This window comes from Panthera uncia (genome assembly GCF_023721935.1).
Source record: "Panthera uncia isolate 11264 chromosome D3 unlocalized genomic scaffold, Puncia_PCG_1.0 HiC_scaffold_8, whole genome shotgun sequence".
NCBI lineage: Eukaryota > Metazoa > Chordata > Mammalia > Carnivora > Felidae > Panthera > Panthera uncia.
In genome coordinates, this window is record NW_026057586.1 from 26,227,661 (window position 1) to 26,242,930 (window position 15,270).

General features: G+C 39.5%; 1 protein-coding gene across 8 annotated transcripts in view; it reads left to right on the plus strand.

Annotated features, from left to right (window-relative positions):
- The window catches only part of SMAD2 (SMAD family member 2), an 86,558-nt gene that overhangs the window by 731 nt on the left and 70,557 nt on the right, over nucleotides 1–15,270 (plus strand). For 5 of the 8 annotated variants that reach the window (XM_049620118.1, XM_049620117.1, XM_049620119.1 and 2 more), the window contains exon 2: nucleotides 177–262. The exons of 2 other annotated variants lie outside the window; for them this stretch is intronic. The gene's annotated coding sequence lies outside the window, so the exon portion shown is untranslated. Of the gene's footprint in view, nucleotides 1–35; nucleotides 263–15,270 lie in introns of those variants that run through there. One more of the 8 variants, XM_049620112.1, reaches the window with a different exon arrangement.

Sequence of the window (15,270 nt, forward strand, 5' to 3'; positions counted from 1 at the left end):
CGGCGGCGGGACGCGCGTCCCCACCCCCTCCCTCCGGCGGGCGGTGGCCGAGCCCGCGCCCCCTCCCCGCGCGCCGGGCCGCGGGCCGGGCAGTGGCTGGGGGGCGGGGCGGGCCGGGCGGCCGCGAGAGTGTTTTCAGTTCCGCCTCCAATCGCCCCTTCCCCTCTCCCCGCCAGCCCCTCATCCCATTCGGAAGAGGAAGGAACAAAAGGTCCCGGACCCCCGGCTCTGACGGGGCGGGACCCGGAGCCTCGGCGCTCAGGTAAAGCGGCGGCGCCCGGCGGGCCCTCGGGGCTAGGGGTGTGTTTGTGTCGGGCTCGGGTCGGCGAGGCTCGCCGCGTCACATGGCCGCGGGGGCTGGGGGCCGGGGTGTGGCGGGGCCGGACGGCCCGGAGGGGAAGGGGTCGGCGCCCGAGCTGCTCCTCCGGGAGCTGGGGCCGGCCGGGGCCCGTCCCCTCCGCCGCGAACGCGCTTGGTAGTTTGTGGTTCTGATTTTCAAAGCCGGAGGGACGGAGCTCTCGTTTCGGGAGTTGTTGGCAAGCCGTGTTACCGTGTTAGGAGCGTGCGATACTTCGCTTCCACTTTCCTCCCCCTGCCCTCGCCCCGTAACCTTTGTTAACCATTATAGTCCCGGGGTTCTGAATTGCTTGTGTGTACTCTCACAAGCACGCACACGGCTGATACTCTCGAGATCCTTCTGCATTCACTTGTGAAAGTTGCTCTGCGAGCGGAGCCCATTAGTTTTTATCACACGCCTTTAGGAAAGCACGCTAATTGATTCGCGTATTTCAAACTTGGTTTACAAATTGCAACTCTGTTTTGTTTTCTCTTGGGGGATACTGTCCTTGGGTTGGGTACTTTGGGCTTTTACTTAACCTTTTTGTGGTTATGGTTTTCTTTTGATCCCAAACAAAAGGAAAACAATACCTAGGTTGGTTTTGTTGTTCCTTCCTCTTGACCCCTTGAAAGTTAAATACTACCGGTTTCTTGTCAATTAAACCTTTAATTAGAAAGGCATCTCCAGGTGAAACGAGTTTGGAAGCATTTTTCCATCAAAATCGTGTCTTGTTTGTTACAGTTTGGAGTGTCCTAAATTTTGTTGTTTTAAACTTCTGAAGTAACACATGTAAAGTAACTGTTAATGGATAAATAGGTGGCCACACAAACTTAACTTGGGAGTAATTACATCTTTCAAAAGTGCTCCTTGAAATTTGAATTAATTTATAGAATTCTTCATAATTCTGTAATCTTTGTTCCTTTTCATTTTTTTCCTGGTTTTATATGAATTGAACCTGTATCACTGATCGTAAGGATGTTTTTCCTTGAGCCACATAAGAATTAATTTGCTATTACTCTGAAAATACATTTGCTTTTCTAGTTTTGACCCCCTTTAACATGTTTTCTTTAGATAGAAGTGTAAGTTAAGTAGTTAAATGAAGTTTGAAGAGTTTTAATGTAAATACATAAATATGTGAAGCAGATATAACAGAGATGGGAGACATAATGTAAAATAGATTTCATAAATGTATACTAGTTTGAGGATTTTTCTCATTTGCTTTAAAAAAAACCATACAGGATATTGGAGGAATTTTCTCAACCAGAAGTTTATTTAGCAAACATTTATATTAAATTCGAAAAGTAACACTGATTTTTGTTTTCAAAGTTCCTTAATTTTTGCCATAAAATTAGTCGTGGTAATAAATAAGAATATGTTGAGTCTAAGTGCTCACTTAGTACTCTTAATGTTAAAATTGAGTTTAAAGTAGTTCATTGGCAAGTTTTAATCAATGTGATTGGAAATATCCATTTCTGGGCTTGTTTAGTAAGAAATTGCTCTCAGAGCTTTGCTTTTATGCGTTGTAGTTGTGTCTTCTAAAGTGCTTTTACATTGTAGGTGTTCACCAAGAGTTTGCTTTTTCATGGTTGTAACTTACCTGTGCCTAGCCGAAAGTGATCAAATCTACACAATCTGTAAGGTTCGTGTAATAATAGTCCTGTAAGAAACCATGAGGGGTAATTTCCTGTTGTTTGTGGCTTGTCAGGCCTGGTATGTGTTTTAACTAAGTAGGAATTTGGGGTTGGTTTTGTATATTTCAGCAGTCACTCTTTAATAGGAGCAAAGGTTATTTCTACTTCAAGATGGCAAAAGGTCCCCTTTTCATTTTCATATTGTGAATATTAGAATCATATTGTTATCATATTCACATTGGGGGGAGATATGTGGCTGCATAGCCTGCTGATCAAAGACCCATTTATTAAGTTTTTGTATTTAGGTGATATTTTCAGTTTTGGCTCTTACAAATGCCTGAATGCTCTCCTTATTCTATTGGTTTTGTACTTTAGGACTCCAAAGGCCTTGTTTTAGAACAGCTTTTTTTATACAGGTGTTTTTGTAATGCTTGTAAAAGCTGTATTTGGCGCAGTCCGGCAGATGGGGGCTCATTCATGTTCTTGGGACGAGAGTCATTTTTAGAGGGTGGAGAGGGGCATGTCTTTTAGATCCCTTGTCTTTTGATGGGAGGAGAGGAACCGTTGTTAAGCTTTTAGTTTTTGTGAGATGAAAGCTGTTTTCCACTAAGTATTGCAAGGGTATGTCAGAAGTGAGAAATCCAAAGATTTCAAAACCAATTCAGGAGAGGTTATACGTTTATTCAACAAATAACTTGTATTTATTGAACAAGTAGCATTTATTCAACAAGTAAAATAGGCTTTGCTGTGTGTCAGGCCCTGGACTCGGCAATAGAGTAACAGGGAACAAGTATACCCCTGTTCCTTAATGGAATTAGAAAAGTAGAAACTCCTTCTATCTCCTGCCTTGTCCTCCAGTCTTCAGAGTAAGGAAATCACTTTATTGTACAAATTGAGGGAGCTTGCGATATGTTACTGAGCCAGTTTCTAAAGTATGCTTGCATTGCATGCTTTACTGTAGAGGACATTACCAGGGAAGACAAGTGTTAACTCATAGTGTCACTGGGAACAGTCTGTAGTTTGGGGAGGAGCTTGTCATCAGTTTTTCACTATCTATACAACTGAGGATGTGGCCAGTGTTTCAGAAACACATCTGTTGCTGAACAGGTGAACACTTACAGAGCTAAACTTCCTTCGGCCTTAGTTTGACTATCCATTTCCCTTTAGTTATAGAAAGTGGCTGGAGAAAGGAAGCAAACCTGCATCAGACACATTCCAGTGAAAGAATTGGAAATAAAGTGCAAAGACAATGACCGACATCGAGAATAAGGATTGGGCTATAATCTCATGTAGTAGGACGGCCATGGGTTGTGGCATCAGAGAGACAGGCTAATAGTTGGTTTCTCAGTTACTATGTTGGGCAAATTGCTTAACTCCTGAGCCTTGTTTTTCTGGCTGAAAATGATTGTAAGGATACCTGCCTCTTCAGGTTATTACGAGGATTAAATGATTGTGGTTGAAGTACCTAGAACATTGCCTCAGACATAGGGTTCTCCCAGGTGATCTGTTGCTCTCTTGTAGCTTTCTTTTTTCTTTTCTTTTCTTTTATTTTCTTGAGTTTATTTTGAGAGAGTGAGGGGGAAGCACAAGTTGGGTAGGGGCAGAAAGACTTCCAAGCAGGCTCCACCCTATCAGTGCAGAGCCCGACATGGGACTTGAACTCATGAACCCGGAGATCATGACCTTAGTGAGGTGAGATCAAGAGTTGGGCCCTTAACCAACTGAGCCACCCAGGCGCCATGTCTTCTGGTTGTAGCTTTCAGCAGTTCTTTTTAAGCTAAAGTTCTAGTGATAGGAGAGCCATCGAGACCCTTAATCGGAACCTGTTGGCATTTATTTCAGGTGTTTCTAACAAAGTTATCTAGCTTCTAAACCCACAGTAGATTAGAAACAAGTAGATTGTGAGTAATGTGGGAGGTTAAGAGGAGTTGGAGGGGGGGTGGTGGGGTAGGAGGATGGGGAACTGTTTTAGCCTATGTGTGTCTGGAAAGAAAAAAAACAGATAACAGCCTGGTGAGGATAATAGAGATAATCTACAGGACACAAAACAAATATTCAGAGCCTAACTAGCATGTCTGGGACCATTCAGTGCAGGACCAGACCTGAAAGCGTAGTAATGAATGTTCATCAATTAGCTTAAGCCATGTTTGGGAAAATCTTTTTGAGTGCAGTAATCTACATAATATGCTTTAGATTGTCATTTGGGATGATTAGCAAATATTCTTAAAGGGGTAGAACATTGTGCCATATAGAATGACTTGTTTTGTGAAAGATCCACAGGACCTACTATGAGCAAGATGTTTTTCATTTGTTTTGCTATTTAGAGCTCCACTGTTCGTGACTGAGAAGCCTTTCATGCTAGGCCAGTAGTAAAGAAAGGTGATCTAAGTGCTGTAGCACCCCATGCCACCCCCTTTTTTTGGAGTAGGTCATTCCTTGTCAGTCTGCAGGGGTGTCAGCTAAAACATTTCACTCAGGCTTCAAGATGGTGTGCTAGAGATTCCGAGGACTGAACAAGTATGGACAGTTGGCTAGCCTGTCTGTTGAGGGCTTCTTGCCTCTTATGTGTGACTTTGACCCAGTATTTAGCCTTAATAATTTTTTTTTTTAGATTATTCTCCTTCCTACCCGGGAAGAGTTACTTTCTAAATCTACTCCGTTAAATGCTAATTGGTGACCTTGTAACACATAGCCTTAGCCTTTTTTTTTTTTTTCCCAGTAGTACACAAGTAATTCAATGTTACTCATTTAAAAATGAGTTTGAGGCTTATGGCTTGTCTCTGATCAATTTTGATCATTATTCCAGATTGTTATAATTGCAATGTATTCAATTAGGGCATATTTCAGTGCTGATTCTAGCTAGTCATGTCAAGGATAGCCCTCAGCTTCAGTTTCTGTAATTTCATGTGGGGAGAATATAATTTTGCCAAGCTAGATGGATTTAGACACTGCCTTTGATTTGGCCAGATAGCCAGAAATATTAAGCTAATTCTGTGACTTACATTCTAGAGTACACAGGGTGTACATTCCTCTTAGATGTAACTGAGCCACAGTAATAGGGCTGGTGCCTGGTAATTTAGATCTCTTTAAGTTTGGGCTCTTAAGAAAACAGAGATCCTAGTGAGTGACTTTAATCCCATTAAAATTTGTGAGTTTATTTCATTGTAATATGAAATGGTCACTAATTCTTCTAGCTAGTCCTGTGATTTTTCTTTTTCTTTCTTTCTTTCTTTCTTTTTTTTTTCTTTTTTTTTTTTTTAGTCCTGTAATTTTTCAAAATCTGGAATTACTTTGGCCTGAGGATGAGAGCAGCGGAAAGTAAGTGTAGACTTTAGTTGCTATCTGTTCAGTACATGTGCCCAGTTTGCGTCTGAAAACCTGCATTTCCTTAAATCTGGTGTCCTCCTCCTAACTCCCTTCCATTTTGGGGGAGGGCATAGTTTCAGGCTTAATGTGTTCAGTTGGTAAGGAAGAATAATCTTGGGGGGAGCCATTGGAAGTCCATCAAGTTCGTTACCTTGATTCGAAAAAGATGCCATCTGAGCAAGTAACATGGGAAATCTGTGATCGTGTAATTTGCCTGTGTCTAAGGTAAAGTGCATTTTCATATGCTGCTTCAGCTCTTCCAAAAATTCTATAAAGAGATAATGGTTAGGGGTGCCTGGGTGGCTCAGTCAGTTGAGCATCCTCCTTCTGCTCAGGTCATAATCTCGCGGTTTGTGAGTTCGGGCCCCCGCGTTGGGCTCTGTGCTGACAGCTCGGAGCCTGTAGCCTGCTTCAGATTCTGTGTCTCCCTCTCTCTCTGCCCCCTCGTCTGCTCATACTGTGTCTCTCTCTGTCTCTCAAAAATAAATAAATGTTAAAAAAAAAAAAAAGATAATGGTTAAACTTTTGTGAATATTAAGGAAATGCTCTATTTTAATCTCATGCTTCTTTACAAAATATGGGGCGGCGAATCTGATTTGCAAAGTTCACAGAATAAACTCCTGATAAATGCTACAATGGAAGCAGGGCCGTGAGCTTTCTCCCTTGATTTGAATGACCTATGGAAACTTTTTTGTTGACTAGAGATGTTCTATCTGTGGCAGTGAATGCAAATTTTCCATGCTTAGACCAGCCTTTTACTTCACAGACAGGTGGTTAGGCAGTAGTTCATGTAAACTGGCCATTTAAACTTTTATTTATAAACTGTTTTAAGTATCAGAGGGTTCAGCTTTGGTCTGAGGTTTGTACGTCATTTCTGCTCTGAGCCAGTAGTTTTCAGACTTAACACGTGCACGCTCGCGCGCGCACGTACACACACCCACCCACCCTTGTATGCGCACAACAGCACCCAGAACGTACAAAACGTTATGCAGAATCTCAAAATGTAAGGGGGATGGGCGGTTGCGGAAGTCCTGCCTGCTCAGTTGTCCTCTCCGGGGGGGGGGGGGGGGGGACGACCTGTGAAGCTCCCCCTGAGGACTGATAGATCGCGGAGAAAAACCTTGGCTGTAGACGCGAACTAATATGGTAGACACTAGCCACAGGTGGCTGCTTAGCACTTGAACTGTGACTGCAGTAACCGAGGAAATAAATGTTAAATTTAATTTTAATAGAAAGTTTTGTTGAACAAGCCTACTGTAGACTTTGCTTTGATTGCACTTGCACACCCTGAGGACTGTAAGCGGCTGCTTCTGCAGGTCAAGACTGGGAGTTGGAAGGGCATTTGGAGTACTGAATCTTCATGCCGATTTGAGTCTGGCCCAGTGTGGTCTCCTAATAGTTGGATATATATATGTGTATGTATGTATATGTATGTGTATATATACACATACATATACATACATACACATATATATTTTTAATCTGGGAATGATAAACCAGCATGTAATTTTACGTTTACAAGCTGCTTATAGACGTATAGATTCCATACAACTCTTTCAAGGAGAAAGGAATAGAACTCCAAGAATAGGTAGTCTCTTTACACAGCAGTCCGTATGTAATGTGGCCTTTCACTGAGCTAATGACCTGCTTTCAGGGTTAAATTCATGCTCTCACTTTAGGTTTTAACAGTCCATAAAATGAACACATGAATGTTTTCTATTTGCTTTCATTTAAAAGACACCCATCGTTCTCTAGTGGGGCCACCTTATGTTTCCAATGGCAGGGTCTTTCCTTCCTGGCTTACAACTTTGGAAAAGAGCATAGTTACAGTGAGAATTGAGAAGTCTGTTTTTCAATGAGTTGTTGTCTATCTTTATATATATATTTTTAATACTTTTTTTATCCTCATTTCTTTGACTAAAACCATTGTCAAAATTCAGGTCATTAGTTGTTTTTTGTTTTTTGTTTTTGTCTACCTGTGTAGCACATGTTTGAACAGGATTGCCAAAAATCTTATGGTGATTTTGTACTCTTTCTGGAAGGACCTTAGGTGTTTGAGACAGCACTATTACATTTGAAGTATTTTATGTTGAAAAATCTAGCTTTCTTTTGAAATAAAAATTCATGTAGGTATTTGGGGAATATTTTGTATTTGTAATTTGAAGATATTTGAAACCTACATTTGCTTTCTATATTTAATCACTTCCTTTGTTCTACACTTGAACCTTGGAAATGTTTTTTGCCACTCTTTCATATTCGCTTCCTACCTCCCTTTCAGAAGTTACCAGTGAATTCTGAACAGCCAAGTTTAGCAGTCTTTTTTAGTTATCATACTCCTTTTTCCAGTGTTTGTCATTATTGACTAAACTCTTCTTTACTTAGATTTCTTAAAATCACACAGACATGCCAAAGCAGACACAGATTAGGCCCATTCCACCTGCTATAAATGTTGAATTAGATGTAAGAGATTTCCTTGGGTATATATATTTTTTCTCTTATGTATATAGTTGATCTAGAGAGGGAGGGGGAAAGGAAGGGAGGAGAGGGAGAGAGATGTTTCCAGGTACCAGAAACTTGGAAATCAGTCAGTGTTCAGGAAAAGCTGACTTTGGGGAGTTTACTAACGAATCCAGTTGCTAGGGATGAAGTTGTAATGATATGACTCTGGGAACTATGTGCTAAGTGTGTGTGTGTGTGTGTGTGTGTGTGTGTGTGTATGTGTATAAAAACTACTTCAGTATCATTCAAGTATCTGGCCTCTGGGAAAAACAAGCCTCAACGCTCTCTATGAAGAAACTAGAAAAACACTAGTCTTTATAGATGAACTTACATATCACATGAAGACCAAACATGGTAAATAAAAAGGTACCAGCTAGATGTAGAATGAGGAGCTTTTAAGATAGGTAATACATTATTACCATTCAAAATTCAAAAGGTGCAAAAGGATATATGGTGAAAAGTCTCTTTCCGAGCCTGTCCCTTGCCACCCAGTTGCCTTTCCAAAGGCTAGTAACGTTACTAGGTTTTTGTGTAATGTTCCAGTAATTCTGTCCATATATGAGCAACTTTGTGCATATATTACTTTTTAGGACAAAGGGTCACGTATTTTATATAATCATCTTATAGATTATTCCATGTCAGTACATAATGAGTACCCATTTACTTTGGTTTCAGAGTATTATTTTGTATGGGTGCTGTAGTGTATTTGACCAGTCTTCTGTTGACGGACATTTAGGTTATTTCCAGTCTCAGGGTATTAAAAACAGTGTCGCAACAAATAAACTTAGTTTATTCATTATTTTACACATACATGAGGTAGGTTTCTAGAAGCGGGTCAAAGGAGATCTCCGTTTATGTATTTATTCTATGGAATGGACTTTATTCATGTTTTTGAGTAGGTAGTACATGAATATTGTGCAAAATTCAAAAGGAACAAAATAGTAAATCATGAAAAGTAAGTCTCCCTGAAAACTCCCACCTCCTACTCCCCAGTTCTATTTTCCAGAAAGGGAACCACTGTTATGAGCTTCTTTCTGGTGTATCATTCTAGAGCTGCTGTGTCCCAACATGTGGCCACCGAGCACTTGGAATATAGCGAGTCAGAACTGAGATGGGCAGCAAGTGGAAAATACACGGGAGATTTATAACATTTAGAACAAAAAATAGAATGTAAAGTATTTTACTTTTTAGTACTGATTGTGCATTGAAATAGTAATTTTGGATATAGTGGGATTAAATTATTAAATTATTTAAATGACTAATTTTATATTTTTACTTTAGTTTTTTAATGTGGCTAGTAGAAAATTTACAATTACGTGTGGATGGCATCCTATTTCTGTTGGGCAGCCCTGGTCTGAAGAAATTGCACGTGTATACAGACACGTATGAATACATGAGAATTTCTCAGGCGGTTTTTTTCTTCTTTTGCATTGTAGTCTGTGGGAGCAGAAATCTCTTGCTAAGGTGACGGTTAAAAGAGAGGTATCGGGTGGTTCTTTACTGTATCATTTACTCTTAATCATTTACGGTGACCATTGTGGGTCTCATCACAACGCTTCCATTGACTTTTATGATGTTTGTGCACTTTGGAGAGAAGCCTGGCATTATTCTTGGCTGTATATTTTTGAACTTGCTCCAGTTTGCATTGGTTGCCTGTATACCTAGGACACAGCAGTCATCCTGGGATCCCTCTTCATTCTTGGTCATCTTATGAGGTTCCTTCACCTTTCTTCTTTGTTAGATCCCTTATTCTTTTGGCTCTCCTTCCTTTTAATGAAACATGTCTGTCAAGACTCTCCTTGAGAGAGAATGTATTGGGTAAATATCTGGAGATGTTACATGTCGAAAATACCTTTATTCTACCCTGGTTGGGTAATAGAATTCTCGGTTGGAAGTAGTCCCCCTGCCCCGAATTATGAAGGCATTGCTCTGTTGACCTCACTTACACTGTTACTCTTGAGAAAACCAAAGCTGTTGTGATTCTTTTTAAAATAACTTGTTGTTTCTGCCAGGAGACTTCAGACTTTTCTTTGTCATTAGCATTCTGAAGTTTCACAGCCACCAACCTGGATGTATGTGGATGTGTTCTTTCCTATTGTCCTGAGGTCTTGATTGGCCCTTTAGGTCTTTCGGTTCAGGGAGTATTTCTTGATTTCTTTGATTGACCCCTGCCCCGCTGTTATCTCTAATGTCTTTCTGAAGTCCTCTTTGGACATTGGACCTCCTGAATTAAGTCCTTCAGTGCTCTTCACTTTTTCTACTATTTTTCATCCTACTGTTGTACTTTCTGGATTTCCTCTACCTTTCCATCCCTTCTATTGATGTCTGCCCTTTCTGCTGTCAAGAACTCTCAAGCTATCCAAAGCTCTTTAATTTTTTTAATGTTTCTTTTATAAAACATGCTGCACTTGCTTCAGGGTTGCTCTTGTCTTCCCTCGTTTCTCTAGCTACGTTGATGATTTTTACAATGATTTCCTCTCTCTGTATGGTCTCAAATTTCTTGAGTTGTGTTTTTCAGGTTTGGGCCATTTTTTCCTCAGATAATGAGAGTCATCCTTGATTACGAAGGTAGGGGTCCAAAAAGCCGATTGAAAACTGAGCCTGTGGGTGAGGCTTGTCTCCTTTCAGTTTCAGTGTAATCTGTGTGGGCTGTTTGTTGGTAAACTCTCAGTATTAGTATCTGTACGTCTTTTCTCCTCGGTCGGGTCAGGCACCCCAGAGAAGAGTCTTGATCTGACTAAATGGTAAAGGTTTGGCTGCTAGTATTTTGGGAGCCAGAACCCAGTGGAGGAAGGGATTGGGAGTCTGCGTTCAGCATGCAGTGTACTCGCGTTCATTTACTCCCTCTCTTTTCCCAGTGATCCCCAGGCCATCTCCTAGTCCAGTGAGACTGTTTTACTTTCTGCTGAGAATAAACATTTAGTCTTCTAGAGAGGGAGAGGAACAGGAACAGGTACTTAGTGACATAGATAGAGTTGGAGAGCAGATCTCAGGATCTAATTGCTTCTCAGATATCTCTCACCCAATCCTGCCTTTTTCATCTCCCCTCTCAGAGCCCTCAATTTTTGCTGTGACTAGTGCTGTCTTTTACTTAACCCTTTGAGGATTCTGCTGTGAAAATCAGGATGTTTCCCCATACCTCGCTTAGAGTTAGTAGAGTTAGTAGTCTCTGATCTGTTCATCCATTCATTTTCCAGTTATCAAAATTTTACTTGCTTTCTTTTTTACCCTTCTCTGCATGAGAGTGTCTTTTTCTAATTCCTTTATTATGGTTTTTTAGTAAGCTGTGTTTTCACCTGCACCCTACTGATGAAAGTTTTCCATTAAATTTTTAAGGGTATCTCCCCACCCTTCCCCCACCAAAAGATTTGGAATTGAAGGTATAACTCCAAATGAGGATGAGGGAGTGGAAATGAAGAAATTTGATCATTCCAACAGAAGGCAAAAAAGGAGGAAAAAGCAAAGAAGATGCAGAAGAATTACAAAACACAAAATAAGACGATAGAAAATTGGCCCAGGTATTTTAATAAAGCTTGCTGGTTAAAGGACAGTGGCAACTTAAAAAAAAAAAAAAAAATTCAAATGCTTTTTATTAGTAGACACAACTAAAAGTATGATGACATAGTTTCAAAGTAAAGGAATAAAAAATATACACTAGGCGTTAGAATTTATGTCTGAATCCATTTTGGTCTGCTGTAACAATTCTATAGACTTGGGTGGCTTATAAAAACAAATTTATTTCTCACAGATCTGGAGGCTTGAAGTCCAAGTTCAGGGCACCAGCAGATTTGGTGTCTGGTGGGGACCTGCTTCCTACTTCTTAGACCACTGTCTTTGCTGTGCCCTCATCTGGTGGAAGGGAACAAGGGGATTCCTAGGGTTTTGGTTTTTTTTCCCCCCTAGGGCTTATTTTATAAGGACACTAATCACATTCACGAGGAAATGTTTGTTACTAAAGAACTAAAGATTAATGCGTTAACTATACAATGTGATGAGTTAGGAAAAGGAAGGAAATAAAGTTGAGAAACATTAATGAAAAAAAAAAGTTATAATCGGATCGACTGAACCAAAGGTGCCAAGTTGAAAAGACTACGTTTGCCAAGATTGATAGAGGAGGAAAAAAAGGCACAAATGCATTAGAACTCAAAAGGGGATATGACTACAGACAAATTGAGATTTTAAAGCTGAGAACACTGTGAACAGCTTTTTGCCTTTAAATTTGAAAACAGAATGCACAATTTCTTGTAAAATAAATTACTAAAATTGGCTTAAGAATAAGAAACTTGACTAGATTATAATTTAAAAACTTAAATTAGACAACTACCTACACCAAAATAAAATTAAATAAAAACCCAAAACCAAGAAACCAAACCCCAAGTGAAAACCCCAGATGGGCAAGTTGTATAGAACATACGAAGAATCCATGATTTCAGTCTTACACGAAATGTTATAGGAAATAACAGAAAACATGATTTTGTTAGGCTACTGCAATCTAGATACCCCTGATGGGACGAATGTACTAGGCAAAGGGAAATGAATAGGCCACATCTCACTAATGAACATGGCAATACACATTTTAGGTAAAATATTAGTATTTGCTTAAAACAAAAAACCATAGCTAGTCAGGGTGTGTCACAGGAATGTAAAGATGATTAAACATAAGAAAACCCATAAATGAAATCACATCAAAGGAAAAAAGCCAAATGATAATCTTGATGGGTGAAGGGGAAAATAGCATATGATTAAATTCTGTACTGATTCTTAGAAAACTAGGAGTATAAGAGAACTTGCTTAATTTGAGCAAAGGGTGTTGGTTAAAAAAAAAAACCAGAAGTGTACATATGACATGATTCCAATTATATGAATTTCTAGAACCGGCACAATTACTTCGATAGAAATCAGATCAGTAACGGGTGAGGAGGGTAAATTGAAAAGGGACACAAGAAAACTTGATGAGATGGTGGAAATGGTTCTATATCTTGATTAGGATGCTGGTTATGTGGATGTATATATTTGTCAGAACTCCTCAAACTATACATTTAGCATCTGTGCATTTCATTGTATGCAAACTAAGCCTCAATAAAGTTGATTTTTAAAGCCAATACATAAATACCCTCCATTTCTGTATACCAGCGACAATTTAAATTTTAAAAAGTCACCATTTAAAATGGCAACACAAATTGTAAAATACCTAGGAAAAAATAAAGCCAAAATGTGTGGGACCTTAATGGAGAAAATTTTAAGGCTCATATAATTATAGGGAGATGTATATACTTGTGTTTATGAATGGAAGACACTGTTATATATGTCAGTTTTCTTTCTCGTATATTTGGTGTCATTCCAATTAAAATCCCAGGAGGTGAAAGAAGTCACTTTCTCCAATATCAAGAAATATACTTTCACTTTAGTAGTTAAGACATGATGGTATTTGCCTTAAATATAGATTAATGGAAAAAAAAAAGAAAAGGACCCAGAAACACAAGTAGCATTGTAACTGCTAAGGAAGATTCAATATATAGTACTTGTATACTTGGTTATCTTTGTTGGGGAGGGAAAGATCCCTACCTCACAACATACACCAAAATACGCAAAGCAAAACTTGAGACTTTATATCTCACAACATACACCAAAATACGCAAAGCAAAACTTGAGACTTTATGACTTTTAAAAGATGACAACATATGGAGGGATTTTTAAGAAGATACCCACGTAGGGGCACCTGTGTGGCTCAGTTTGTTGAGCATCCGACTTCAGCTCAGGTCATGATCTCGTATTTCGTGATTTCAAGTCCCACGTTGAGCTCTGCTCACAGACCGCTCAGAGCCTGGAGCCTGCTTCGGATTCTGTGTTTCCCTTTCTCTCTGTCCCTCCGCTGCTCGCTCGCTCTCGTGCTCCCTCTCTCTTTCTCTCTCTCTCTCTCTCTCTCTCAAACGTTAAAAAAAAAAAAAAAAACCCACTTCATTAAAAAAAAAAAAAGATACCCATTTATACGTAATATTTAAAATATTGATTAAATTTGAGCACATTAAAGTGAAATCTTAGTGTAAAAAGCCACCAAAAGTCACTTGCTGAGTGAAGAGATGTGGCAAGTGTAATTAACAAAAGGTTGTTATCCAGACTCTATAAATCAATCCCGTGATTTAAGAAAAAGGTGGTGAGTATGAACAAATGATTCAAAGGAATTGAATCCTGAAAAGTCAATAAACATGAAAATATCCTGAGACTTCTTAGTAGTCAGGGAAGCGCAAAACATCAGCAACCCTCTGTGTCACACCCATCCTTTTGGCAAAAGTTCCAAGGGACTAAATAATGTCAAATGTTGGTGACGTGGGGCTAACGAGGAACTCCTACTTCCCTGGTGGGAATGACAGTTGCTAGAACCCTGTTGACAGTATTCGTAGAGTCTGTGTGCATGGCCTGTTCTGCAGCCTTTCTGCTCCTCGGCATATGTCCCAAGGCAGTGGCTTTCGTATGTTTTTTACAGACCCTCTTGGAAAATGTATCTTACGTGTGATAAAAACAATTAAAATATTAAAATAATTAAGTGTACTGTTTTCTATTTTATTGTCTCTACTTTTTATACTTAATTTTTGTCTATTTTTTCTTTTGCTTTTTAAAAGGAATTTTTCAGAACCAACCAAATTGATTTCACGTTCACCAGTGGTTCACGACACTCAATTTAGAGAAATAGCAGAGGGTGACATACAGTAAAATGTCTGTTTTAATTGAGAGAGACTGATGTATTTCTCACTGCAGGTCTGCTCTTTTGATCAAGAAGTTTGAAAGTTTCTGCCCCTGAACAGCTCTCACATACGTGTAAGAAGGTATACAGACTACTCCTGGCAGCTTGTAAGAGTGGAGAATTGGAAACGATCTAAATAGGAATCAAAAGGAGAATGGACAGCTGTAATAGTGACACAGTGGGATGCTCTATGACAGCTGAAATGAGTGAGCTAGAGTTCAGGATTATATATGTATCAATGTGGATAGTAATAGTGCAAAAAGCAAAGTGACATGAGCGGTATTAATGTGTCATAGAAATTTATAAAATGTGCAAGAATTTAGGGGTACAGTATGTACCCAAACCATTTAAGTGACAACAGGGGAAAATCAGGATGACGATGATCTCTGAGAAGCAAGGAGGAGGGGAATGGAAGTGGAAAGGGGTAGCTAGGGGGATTTGAGCTCTATCCATCTAGCATGTCTTATTTCTTCTATCTGGTCAGAATACCCCAGAATGCTAAGAGATGACAGAGCTGGGTGGGAGGCCCAAGGGTGTTTCCATATATTTTTGGTATGACTGAAATATTTAATTTTTTAGATAAGACACCCATTCACAATGAAACCCAAGATACTTGGAAGAATAAACAAATTAAACAAGATGTGTGAGACCTTTCCGGAGAAAATTCTGCAACTTACTGATGGATCATAAGTTCA